Source organism: Carcharodon carcharias, chromosome 2 (assembly GCF_017639515.1).
Source record: "Carcharodon carcharias isolate sCarCar2 chromosome 2, sCarCar2.pri, whole genome shotgun sequence".
In the NCBI taxonomy this organism is placed as follows: Eukaryota; Metazoa; Chordata; class Chondrichthyes; order Lamniformes; family Lamnidae; genus Carcharodon; species Carcharodon carcharias.
In genome coordinates, this window is record NC_054468.1 from 185,425,831 (window position 1) to 185,439,290 (window position 13,460).

The window sequence follows — 13,460 nt, forward strand, 5'->3', positions numbered from 1 at the left end:
TTTTCTACAGCAATATGTGTCCAATCCAACAAGAAGAGATGCACTGTTGGACCTGGTTCTTGGAAATGAGGCAGGCCAAGTAGATCAAGTGTCTCTGGGGGAACAATTAGGAGACAGTGATCATTGTATTGTACATTTTAAGATGATGATAGAAAAGGACGATAGGCAATCCAGAGAGTCACCATCCTGACTTGGAAATATATCACTGTTCTTTCACTGCCACTGGGTCAAAATCTCAGAATTCCCTCCCTAACAGCACAGTGTGTGTACCTACATCACGTGGACTGCAGCTGTTCAAGAAGGCAGCTCACCGCCACCTTCTCATGGGCATTTCGGGATGAGTAATAAATGCTGGCCTAGCCAGTGACTCCCACATCTCATGAATGAATAAAAAAAAATTATTTTGCTCTTATGGTCCTGGGGTCTTGTTACTCAATATTGACATTATTTTCTCATTACTTTACATTTTCTTATGCTAATATTGGTAAATTCATGTCATTGGTTGAATATTAGTTTCCTTGTGATGTCCAGCATCATCCTAGATAGTGACTCAAAGTAATTATTACATGCTTGTCTAATCTGCATTTATACAATTGACTACTTCACAGCTGCTATCAGGAGGCCTATACAGAACTTCCACTGCATCTTAATTCCTTTTCTGCTTCTTAATTCTCCTCTCATTACATTCTGTCTTATCATTGAAGTGATTTACTCCTCAATCACTAACATTGCATCTCTCCTACTACCATCTTCCCTGTCTTTCCTGAAGACCTTTAACTTGATATATTGTTGCAAATATCCAGTGCATAATTCATGGTTTAGAATATAACTTTTAGTTTTAGGAATTAAAATTTTAACTGTAGAAAATGGGGGCATCTGATTGAGAAACTGACAAGCAACCCTGAAGTAGATGCAAGTCAAACAAGCTTGGAGTTTTATACACATAAGATATACATAGGTTAATTTTTTAAGATTGGGGTAGAAGTGTAAAACTTAAAAAATGAACGGTTCATCTCGACATTTGTAATAGATCCAGGAGGTCTGGAGAAAGGGTTGTAAACTCCATTGGCAGTATAAATTATACATATAGGTTACAGAATCAAAGAGTAGCCTTGAAGGTAAAATAATTCATTTGCATTTCTGGTTGAATCATCCCAAATAATGCCACGTTGCCATAGAGATAGTGATTCAGGTCGGAGCCTTAGTTAAAAGGTTCTTAAATTGTTTGATTCGTCTGCATCTATGTTTGCTGACAGAAACAGGCAGTTCAGTTTGTAAACAGGCAGAGGCAATAGCGACTTTGCTTTGGTGAACAGATTGAGAGAGCCAACAGAAAGTAACAGGCCTGCATTTCAAGTGGAGAAAATACTAACTTCATTGTTCACTATGTGGAATGTGGGTGAGGCTCTATTTCAGTTTGGATTTCATGACAAAAAAGCAGCTGGAATATTTTCACTAGCTTGTAACTAGTGGAAGAAATCTACAGAGGTCCTCGCAGAACCTTCTGTCTGAAAACTGTCAGCAGAGTTCGCTTGGGAAGCTGTAGGGAGGCAGTTGGATATCTGTTGACAACCCAAATAAGGAGCTGAGGCATCCACAGTCATGAGGTCGGTAACGGAAAAGATTGGTTGGGGGGGGAGGTTTGCGTAGCCAAAAAGCTAATGGAAAGGCCACATAGAATGTTACCTTGGAGGAATAGCTAGAATAGTAAGGAGGATTAAAATAAATTTGGGAGGGCTGTGGCATAACTTTTGGGTTTGTCCCAGGGATGAACCTTCAAGATTTTGTGAGATAAGGGAACACTTGGGGGTGGTGGTGGAGGGGGGGTGGTGGGGGCAGTAAAAAGTAGAACTGGGTTTATAGCATAAGCCTTTATGAGCTGAGTGTTAAGTTAATAGCACTTACTTTGTTTAATTATTTTTGCCAAACAATAAAGTTGTTTTTGTTTAAAAATGTGAAATCATGTGGCATAGATCTGTTGGTTAATCGCTGAGCATTTGGATTTTTTTCTTTAAAAATTAATCGTCCATAACAGGATTGTAACAATATTCAGTTCCGAGTCCTGGCCCTCTTGCAGCTACGTCTCAATAATAGTGACCATGTCATACTCTCCAAGTTGAATTTGCACATGCAATTTCATTCAATTTGTTCCTTACACCTGATGTATTGGTATAAAGAACGCTTATTTACCTGTAATGCCTAAAGCACTTCTTCTGACTGTTATTCTACGTGCTCCCCTTTCATTTGTTTTTGAACAATTATTTATACTGTTTGATTCCAGCATGTCCACCTTTATCATCTGAACCCTTGCCTTGTTTACTAGTTTGAAGTCCTCATGACTGTCCTTATGATCTTTTCATACGAAGAAAAGAAGTACGAGCAGGAATAGACCATTCAGCCTCTCGAGCCTGCTCTGCCATTCAATAAAATCATGGCTGATCAGTTTGTATTTTGAATTCCACTTTCCTATCTATCCCCAATAACCTTTGACTCCCTTGCCTAACAAGGATCTATCTACCTCTGCCTTAAAAATATTCAATGATCTCGCTTCTACTGCCTTCTGAGGTAGAGAGTTCCAAACTCACAGTCCTAGCCAGATTCAGGTAAAGCACAATATTCATGAAATTGTAGTTTTATTTTCTCAGTGGAAACTGAGTGGATGGGCGGTTAAAATCACCAATAAGACAGGAGTAGCCCATTCAACCTTCAAGCCTTTTCCGCCATTCAGTCAGATCATGGTTGATTTACACCTCAACTTCATTTAGCCGCTTTTACTTTAAAACCCTTGATACCTTTACCTGGCAAAATCTGTCAATCTCCATATTGAAAGTTACAATTGACCCAGCATCGGCAGCCTTTCGGGCTAGTGTGTTCTACATTTGTGCTACCCTTTGTGTGAAGAAGTGCTTGCTGATTTCACTCCACAACGGCCTAGCTCCAATTCTAAATTGTGCCCCTTTGGTCATCAGTTCCATTATTTATGCACCTCCTCTCCCTGACTTGTTGCGGTAGGATTTTCATTGCTTGGGTATCAAACCCCAGCTTTCCTGATTCTGTAATGTCCTGACCAGACTGCAGCTGTTTTGCTCAGTGAACATCTGTTCTTACTGCACCATTACTATTTCAGCTGTTTACAAGCCCACTAATTGCAGGTCACAGCTGATTTTTGAGGATTAGGTCTGCTTCATTTTCACTGGCTGGCCCACTCACTCGAAGCTGTAGTCTGTATTGTAGTGCTCAAACTGACAACAGTAAAACTATGTGTTAAGTTGCAGCTTTCACAACTCTCTAAAACTTGACGTAGCCCTCGCTTAACCACTTAATAGCACAGAATTACATGTAAGTTTCTTCCCTATTATGAGACTGGGCCTAGGAAAAACGAAAGATTTGAAAGACACCAGCCAAGAAATCTGAAAGTTGGTGAAGCAATGGATCTGTGTGCCAATTCCTACCAGCCTGAGGCTCAAAATAAATTAAGTTTTAGGCCTCGTTTAATTGCAGCGGTTTTCTGTTTACCGAAGACAGGAAATTGGCCAACTTCTGTGATGAGCCAGCTAGTGGCTTGTGTCTTGGGGGATCGTGTGATATGGTAGCTGATAGCACAGAGAGGACGGCCCTAGAATGTACCAGTTGTGGGCCAGAATAACTTTTTCCTACATAAAGTAAAAACTTAAAAATGCATGGGCTATTTTATGAGCTGCTTCCAGTGGATTGTTTAAGGATCTCTATATAGGCTGCTCAAGACTTGCTATAACTGAACAAAGCATCTGTGACAAAACATCTGCCCATTTGTACCTGAATTTTATATCTGTGGTCCCATAGCCAGCATAGGATCCCAATATGCATATTTAAGGAGCCAAACACCTGTTACAGTAGGGTGCCCTGGGCGTCTAAATATCCATGTCAATATGACATCCAGCACAATTCTGGCAGAAATCAAAGGTGGCAGATATTCATACAGGGCTAATACTGATTTTACGCTGGGAAATTGGGCAAGTGTTAAGTTCAATTTCCCCCCTTGGCATTCCTAGAGGAATAGTCTCAGACCAAATTTGAAGGCCGTCACTGAAGCCCTGGAGGAAAGGTAGATGAGGCGGGATCGCCAGGGCCAGTCATCAAGGCACTATCATGGAGGGGGGAGGGTGGTGAGTTCAAAGGGCAGGCAGGAGTCTAACCACATGTGTGGCCTTTGCTGCCAGCGGGTCTGTTCATTGGGCATGCCTACCTAAGTAGAAGGGGGCCACCCCACCAGGCAGCAGGCATACACACCAAGGTTTATCTGGCAGTTTGCCCAATTGCCCCCCGAGCAGGAAGGCTATCCTTGACCCTATCTCAGACTTAACTGGCGGGGATGGGGGGTAGTTGGGAAGGTGACCCTGCACCTTCCTGCCTGATTAAATGGCAGCACCTCACCCCCTCACCTCTGGGGTGAGCATTCAATTATGCTCTATGATTCTATTACACTGCATTAAGTGTTCGGTATCAGAATTTTTTTAAAAAGGTGATTTAAATGGGAAGAGTACTTGTTCAATAGTTGGGAGAAGGAAGAGCACCACATATGTTTACTTAAAATATACAGCAGTTGAACTGGAATAATGGGAACCATTGTTAAAAACTTAGATTTATCTGTTAATAGGAATGAAAGATTTGGTATTGAACTCTTGTAGTATATTGCAAGGTCTGAGCACTTTGTTATACTGCTCCCTCTGCTGCCCTCTCTGTTGGGGAGGTGCAAATCAAGTTATTCCAATAATGGCTGCCTGCAGTGAACATGTGATAATCTTATTCAGTGCAATGCACAACAGAAAGATGGTGATGAGGATAGGATAGAAGTTTTTTTATACCTCATTTGAGAAATTAATTATTGAAAAACAGACTTTGTGACACACTTTTTGAAACTCCTAAAGTTCATTTTTGGAATTTTGAGCAATTTGGATGTTCATTCCATGTGCACATTGTATTCAGGCACAAAGTGAGTCAGCATGGTACATAATCAAAAAAATAGCACTGAAGGCATTTTTGTGGACAATGGAGAAATTCAACTCTAACAAGGAGCACTGGTATAATTACGAATGAAGGTTTCACATTTGCCAGAAAGCAAATAAATTAGAAAATGAGGACAGAGCAAATCTTCTCCTCACCATGATGGGGCCAGGTGTTTTTGAGGTAGTGTCTACCCAATGTTGTCCGTGGTCTCTAGTACTATGGACTATTCTGAAATTAAAAAGATTCTGGACTCATATTTTGGACCGAATAAGAATGAGATCCTACTGGAAGCAGCATTCCATGCAAGGAAGCAGTTCCCAAGTGACACAGTTGCAGATTACATTCTTGAATTAAAGAAACTCTCTCATCACTGTAGTTATGGCGTGAACTTAGAAATCAACTTTAGAGATATGTTTATAGGAGGTCTAAAGAATAAATTCTGGGCCAAGCTTTTGAACAAAGGCAATAAGCTGCTGTGCAAGGAGGCCTGGGATGTGGCTTCAGCATGGAAATGGCAGAAAGAGATAGTTGTAAATTACAAGGGAGTTCTTTTCCTGAGCTGGCTTGGGAGGTCTACTGGATTTAAACAAGTTCCAGGCAACAGCAACCACATTCACAGTATCAAAGTCAGAAATTTAGTTGCTACCATCGCCATGGTAGCTATCAACTATTTAACTGACCCCATTTCCAGTCAAAGTGGTATGCCTGTGGGAAAGTCGGATATATCCAGACCACATGCAGGAGGAGAGGAAACAGTAATGTTCCAGGTCATTGTAAAGCACCAAATCACTGCCGTGCACCAGGTTGAGATCACAGGAGATCTAAAGCTAGTTCAGGAGTCTGGAAATCCTCAAATGTGCATATGGTAGATATGGGGCTGGAATTTACAAACTCTCCCTGCCCCACTAGGCATGATTTTGGCAGGGTTGCACATAAAATACCAGGGATGACAAGGCCACCACCTTCCCTCCCACCCCTGAGCTGCCCACAATATGGTAGGTGGGCAGGCGCCAAAAATCGGGAGCCCACCTGCCATTTTAAAATGAATGATTAATGGTCAGTTGAACTTGTTACCAAGCCAATTTACCTATATATTATTCTGCCCATGGCATAAAACGGTTGGCGTGGGCAGGCAGGTGGGAGCGAGAAGGCCGATTTTTAAACATGTATTGGCAAGAAGGGGAGAGAGGACTTCTTTTGAGGGTTCCCTGTGTGCCTTGGAGGCAGCCCCCTCAAGATGTAACCCCATTTTGTTTCTCCCTGCCTGGCCTTCAAAACCTGCCCTCACAAGCCCCTCGCAACCCTCCCTATTGCTTGATCCCTTCCTGCCCTAAAAACCCGGGATTTACCTCAACCTGGATACCATCACTCTTCCTTATGAGCCTGCTTGCAGGCCCACAAGTGCCCATTATTGAGTTCTGGCGCTGCTGGGACAGCTAGAGCTGCTGGCCAATCAGATTGGCTGGCTGCTCTTGAGAGCAGACTTCATCTCACTGAGGGCTGGAAGTTCCACTCTCTGCCTGTTTAGCCTGCCGGCACTGTATTAGGGCTGTGGGGTGGATTTTCTTTTTAGGTGCATCAGCTGCCAGCTGACTCTTGGTGGTAAGCAACACGCCCGCCGTGAAATCCAGCCCATGGAAACAAAAGTTGATGTTATCGGGCAGGAAGATCAAGAGTTATTGAGCCAGAGAGCAAGAAAAACAGCCCATGGAAAATGAGAGTAATAAGCCTGAAGATAACATTCCAGCATCCACAGTGAAAGTGAAAGTCAGAAATTCATAACTTAACTTTCATCGTTGATACAGCTGCAGGCATATCTTTTATCTTGGAAAGAGGGTACAAGAAATCCTAAGTCACATTCCCTTACACAAAACTGGTGTGTAACTGACTCATTATTCTAACAACAGTTTTCCAATGTTAGGTCAACTTAGTGTTGCGGTGGAACACGATGATGCATCCTATTACTTGCCATTCCTAGTAATAGGAGGGAACAAAGTCTTCCTGGTGGGAAAGAATTAGCTTAAGAAAATATAGTTAAACTGAACTGAGTTATTTATAGTAGAAATCAGTAAGAGTATGTTTGATATTGAGAAAGCGCTAAGAGAGCACAAAGTAGTCTTTGAGCAAGGAAGACCAAATGACAATATTAGGCATCACAAAGCTGAAGTCAAGGTAAAGGACAATGTGCAGCCAACATGTTGCAAGGTTAGGCCAGTGCCTTATGCACAGTTAGAAGCAGTAAATAAAGAGCTGGCTAGATTAAAATGAACATCGTCAAACACAAAGAAAATGTGGGAACAAGTACATGCCAATTTCTTTGAAGTGGAAGGGAAAGAGTACATTGCTTTGGTCGATAGCTATTGCAAGTGGATACCCAATACCTCAAGTGCCAAAACTATTGAGATTTTGAGAAGTTGGTTTGCAATTTATGGATTGCCAGAAGTGTTGATATCAGATAATGGTCCACAGTTTACGTCAAAGGAGTTTGAAATATTTGTAAATAAGAATGGAGTTAAACACACTCTAACACCACCATATCACCCAGCATCAGAATGGGGTGCTGCAGAAAGCAGTACACAGATTGTGAAGAGGTCTTTGTAGAAGTATTTATTAGCTGACAATGTAGGTAGTAATTTCCATGTTTCTCTTTGACACAGGCACTTTTCTGCTCTCTCACACAATAACCCCACAGTCTACAACAAGTTGCTCACCTTACAAGTTAGTGTTTAAACATGCTCCTAGGACAAGGCTTAGTTGGCTTAAGCCTGAAGTCAATAGCAAAGTAAGAGAAAAGGAAGACAAAGTGAAAATGAGCCATGATACAGGAGGCATGAAACGTAGGGAGTTCAGTGCTGTTCAGAAGGTCATGATGAAAAATCACCAAGGTAATAAGGAGAATGTGATTGAAAATTGTTGTAAAGAGATTAGGTGCATTCACATATTTGGTGAAGATTGGAAGACACTCCATCAGTGTCATGTAGATCATTTGCTTGAAAGAGGAAATCTGACAAAGGAAAGCTGGAGAAACTTCCTGGAGTCCAAATTCCTCCTCCAGCCCAAAATAAAGTGAAAAAGAAAGTAGAAGTCAAAAAGAAATAGAAAGCTTGCTGGTATCACAGAATCCACCATCTGAGCAAAATGAGTCAGGATCTTTGGTTAAGACAAATCAATCAATGTCAAAGTCCCAGCTATTAAGTGGAGTAAAAGCAAAATTCTGCAGATGCTGTAAATCTGAAATAAAAGAAGGGTCATACAGACTGGAAATGTTAACTCTGTTTCTCGCTCCACAGATGCTGTCAGGCCTGCTGAGTTTTTCCAGCATTTTCTGTTTTTATTAAGTGGAGTAGTTAGTCAAAGTCAATGTTTAGGCTTGACACAGTCAGATGTTGAGAGAGCAGAGTTAAGCTAATCAAAATGGAAGGAGATACCCAGACAGAAAAAGAACAAGAAACAAGGTAAGTTAATTGAAGGTATGCAGAAAGGAAGAAGAAATAAGCTGTCCTTTTCATTATTTCTTGTCAAATGATGATATTTTTGTTAAAAACATTTTGGTGGTGAGGAAAAACAGTAGTAACAACAAATTTACAACCCAGCATGTTAAATTGCAGGAATTGTTGATATTGTTCTAGTGATAATATTGTTATGATCACAGCCAGTGTTAATTGCTGCGTAAACCCAAAATCCCAAAGGGAAACTTGGTTTGCGGGCTATAACCTGTTTCTTTGTACTCCGAAAATAAGAAGAAGATGTACCAATCTCAGCAGTAAGCGGTTCAGTAACACTTTTATTTTTAATGTTTAAAATCCCAAAAGTTTTATTAACAGAAATAAAAGAAAACCTTAAACACACAAGATTACAGTTTCACAATTAAGATTAGTCTCACAAAACATTCCCCCCAAAAAATTCTTTACTTGGTCAGACCCACAAGTCACACCTCCGGGCAAAACTCCTTTATTAATGTTAACTATAAAGAAATCCAGTGGGCAAACCACATGACCTCCACCCTCTTCCACTCTGCAGTGGAGTACACTTCAGAATAAAACTGCTTGTTGCAACCTGAGACTTTTCTGGCTTGATTGGATGGTTGATTCAAACTGCATCCTCTCCTAGACCAGAGCTCCAGCTATATCCCAACAGCTCAAGCAGCCCCAGTTATCTCTCCACAGTAGCTCTAAAATATCTGTTTTATCCCTTTTATCTCCGGTTCCATTGTTATCAAACCACTTTGAAACTCAAATCCTTCCAAAATGTAAAATCCTTTATGCCTCTACCTTGTCTTTGCTCTCGGGCCAATAAAATAATACCCACATTACTATTTACCTATGGAACTCCTACAAGATTCAAACATGGTTTTTGCACCTCTGACTCCCCTTTGTCAATGCTGTTGATTAACTACAAAGTAACTGCTGCCCACATGTAGTCAGACTGTCAAGGGTTAAAGGAACACTGCATTTGTTGTGCATTGCACCTAAGAACACATGCACAGCTGCAGGCACCAATTATTGAACTAACTTTTTAAAATCTACCCAACAAAGAGAGCAGCAGAAAATGTTAGATCTAACCTATTTACTTGTACTTCAAACTTAACACCTCTATCCTTTTCATGTTTCAAAATGAGAACTTGTGTTTGCAGCAGTTGTTGCTTCAATGCTAGTGACTTGCATAAACAAATGTTCAATCTGCTTTTACCTAGGTGGATGAAAACAAATGGAATGGCATTGGAGTCAAGACTATTCAATCTGTGCATGAACAGAACTAATAATTATGGTAACCTGGAAATGTTTTTATTTCTTAATATTTTACTTTTCCTACCAATATTGGGATTTGACTGTTCACATATACTGTTTAATTTTTAAGTTAAATATCTCATCTACATTAATGAAGCTGTGCAGGTATTTCACTGCTATATTGAAAGTTGTGCTCTGAAACACAGCATCGCTTGTATTTCTACACAAAAGGTGAACAATGCAATCTCCTTTTTGACCACTGTAACATTATGGGCTGGATTTTCCACCCACTGAACACGTACAAGTGGAAATCTGTAATTATTTTCCTCAACTTTAATAAAGACCAAAATACAGATATAAAAACTACATCAAATGACTTTGCTCTAGCAGGCACAGCATCTGAGGCAGTGCAAAATGTCTGACAAAAAAATTTGTGCAGCAAAGTTTTGAGTGGCCTTTTAACTTGTTCCATTTAAACGGGAAATATAAACTGCACAAATGCTTGGCTTTGACAAAGATCGCCATACATTCACTTACTCTGATGTAATGTGACACCCTGCATTAATTAACAACCCAAGTACAGGCATAGAAATTGCTTTTTAATGAGAACACTGTTGTTTTGCCGTAATATAATGGAGCCACATTGTTGTGAAACAATTTTGAAGTAGCTAAGTGTGCTAACCCTTTAGAAATGAAATAGGATTACAGCAACAGTGTCCTGAACAATGAGGAATTCTGCTACAATCAAAGTTCATCCAAAACAAAAAGTTTTAAAATTGTTTATTTATTGAGCAAAAGTATGCACAGGTAGATTGAAATCTCTGTGAGTATATTCTGTAATGTAAGCAGGCATTTGTTTATCCATTGTCCTCTGTCCTTCTATCCTCTAGTGTTAATGCTGATTACTAGTTGCTGATTTCTAAAATCATACACCACGACATTCAGAAATATCTGTGTGCTCTGCTTCTGAGTAAGCTTGCATTCACACAAGTGGAGAGGAAAAAACAAATATATTCCAGTGAACTACTGAATCTGATATTAGAATACTCTGAAAGTTGGACTCTTCAGAGTTTATCTACTTGGGGAGGCTGGAGGGGATAAGTGTGTGTGTGTTTAAAATGTGGCATTAGAATCCTTAAAGTTCAAACACTGATGATTGAATTCATCCTAACTGCCTGTTTTTTTGTATTCTGCAAGATACTGTAAAGGTGATGAATGTTTGGATGATAAAATGTAGCAAGACAAATTCTAGCAGTGCTTTAAGCATTGCAATGATGCAAACCTTACATTGCTTAGGAATGCACAGTTCCATTAGCAAAATGTAAGTGCACATACTCTCTAATGCTTTAATACTGGTGCTCAGCTCCAGGAGTGTAGTTCTGAAGTGGAGACCTGCTTCTCTGAGTGGACTTTGGAGATAAACAGTTTGTTCTCTGTACATCATAGTGTACCAACAGCAACAGGAGTATTACACTGAGTTGCTAATGGAACACTAATCAGTATACAGGCAGTTTTATGTAGACAGGGGCAAGCTACTTCAGCTGCCAGTGACACACTGTAATATAAAGGAGGGGAATCTTTGTGCTGTCAGTGGAGCCTGGAACCCAAGAGCGGAGACCAATGGCATTAAAAGTAATTTATTTCTGCTAGCCTCTAGTGGACCTTGAGACACACTTAGAGGGAGTGTTTAGATGTTGGGGTGGGTGGTCCCATGCAAAGATTCATTTTAGGACCCCAGTGTCCATTAGACAAATTTATCAATGTATTTGCTTATAGCCCCTAACTGGCTCGGGGGCCCCATGGAATTGCACAGATTGCACAGTCCTAATGCTGCTCTGGACTAATCTGCTCACTAAAAACGGAGACCAGCACCAGGAGGCTGTTGGTCCCCCACTAAACAACAATTTAAAATTACCTTAACAGGAGAAAAAATGTTTAAGAAGATTACCTAATAGAGATAAAACTGATTAGTATCAACAACCTCAGCCTTTACCTAATAAAAACACAACCAGAGCATTTACACATCAATACTGATGCAACATCTTTAATAGCTCTTTACAAGCTACTATTGAGGTCTGCAGATACACTTGCTGGTAACATTTTATTGCTCTGTCACCCAATCTATTGCAGAGAAGTGAAATTTATAACAAATGCTCCATTTTTACATAGAATCTAAAGCACAGAAACAGACTATTTGACCCAATTGGTATATTACCCTCTGCTGTGAAATATCCTGTTTTCAGTCTTCTAGTAACAACCCATTCTTTTACCTTGCTGCTGATTCCACATATCCCGACCTTTGAATCTCTTACATGGCACATTATCAATGACCTGAAAGTTCAAGTCTGAAGATATTTTAGAGAACGGCTCAGTTATGTGGATCGATGTTATGCTGCAAAATTCCTAAGGGGGTTCATGTGCTACAAAAAGCACATAATAATTTTGAATCACTTGCAACTGTTATTTTTATTGCTTTCCCAATTACTTTATTCATGTTTTTCACCATGCTTCAAATTCAACCGTTGATCACTATGCAACTATTTAGAATCCAAACATATCAATAAAACTACTGCTAGAATTATGAAATTTCTGAATGAAATTAATCTACATTGAATAATTATAGGAATGTAATCATTTTTCCACATTTTAGTGTGATAAAAGACACATTACCTTAACCAATTTAATATATAGCATTAAAATTGCTTCAACTCAACTTTGTAACCATTTTACTGATGCATGAACATATTAGACAGTACAATTTCAAACTCTTAGAGGAGAGTTTGTCCATGTGACAACTAGGGATACTATCACATGCCTTTAACTTTGCAGGTACTTACACAACATATTTTGACAACCAAGTCAAGTAACTGCAATGTGAAACGAAACAGCAACAACATTATCTACACTCCCATAAAGAAGAATGCAATTTGAACAATTATAGCGTCCTTGATTAGCTTCCATGCATTTTGCTGTAATTGGTGTTGTAGGTTGACATATTATACACTAAATATTCTTGCCAGTCCTCCTCTCTTTTGTTTGAGCCGCATTTGCATTTTCGTGCTTTTGGTAATGAAGATTTAGCACTTTTATCCATTAGAAACCACAATAATCTCCTGCAACTCGGCACTTGTTTAAGGATCCTGACCCTTGAAATGCCACTTTGCTTCACACATTAGCTGCTTACAAAGAAAGAGCTAATGTATCATATAATTGGACAAACCACTGCATCTGATTTCTCTCAATCAGGCTATTAGCTTTGTAATTACACAGCTGCCTCCCATGGAAAATGGCAGGCGAACACCCAGCTAATAACATTCTCAAGGGCTCTCCAACACAAGATGAGTATGATGTTGGGGGAAAATACAGTTTTAACTCTTTTGTTGCCAAACTACAAATACTTAAGTGGTAGCATGTTGAAATCATGGGCTCTAACACAGAACTTGCTTTAATAAACTTCTGTTTTAAAACTATCCTGATATAAAGGGTGTGATTTTTTAATATTCATGTATATTAATAATGTAGAAAATTAAGAAAGGGCTACTAGGGTAGTGTAATGGGTTAAATTGTTATCATTTCTCGTCTGGGAACTGGGCTTGAATTCCAGTTCAGACAGATGGGATGAAACTTTCCTCTCTTTGATAGCTGCGAAAGGTCTAAGTGAAATCAGTTTAAGCCACCTCAATCTAATTCCCAATGGATGCTCTGTCCATAGCACAAAATGGTTCTCAAATTTGACATTGTAAAGTA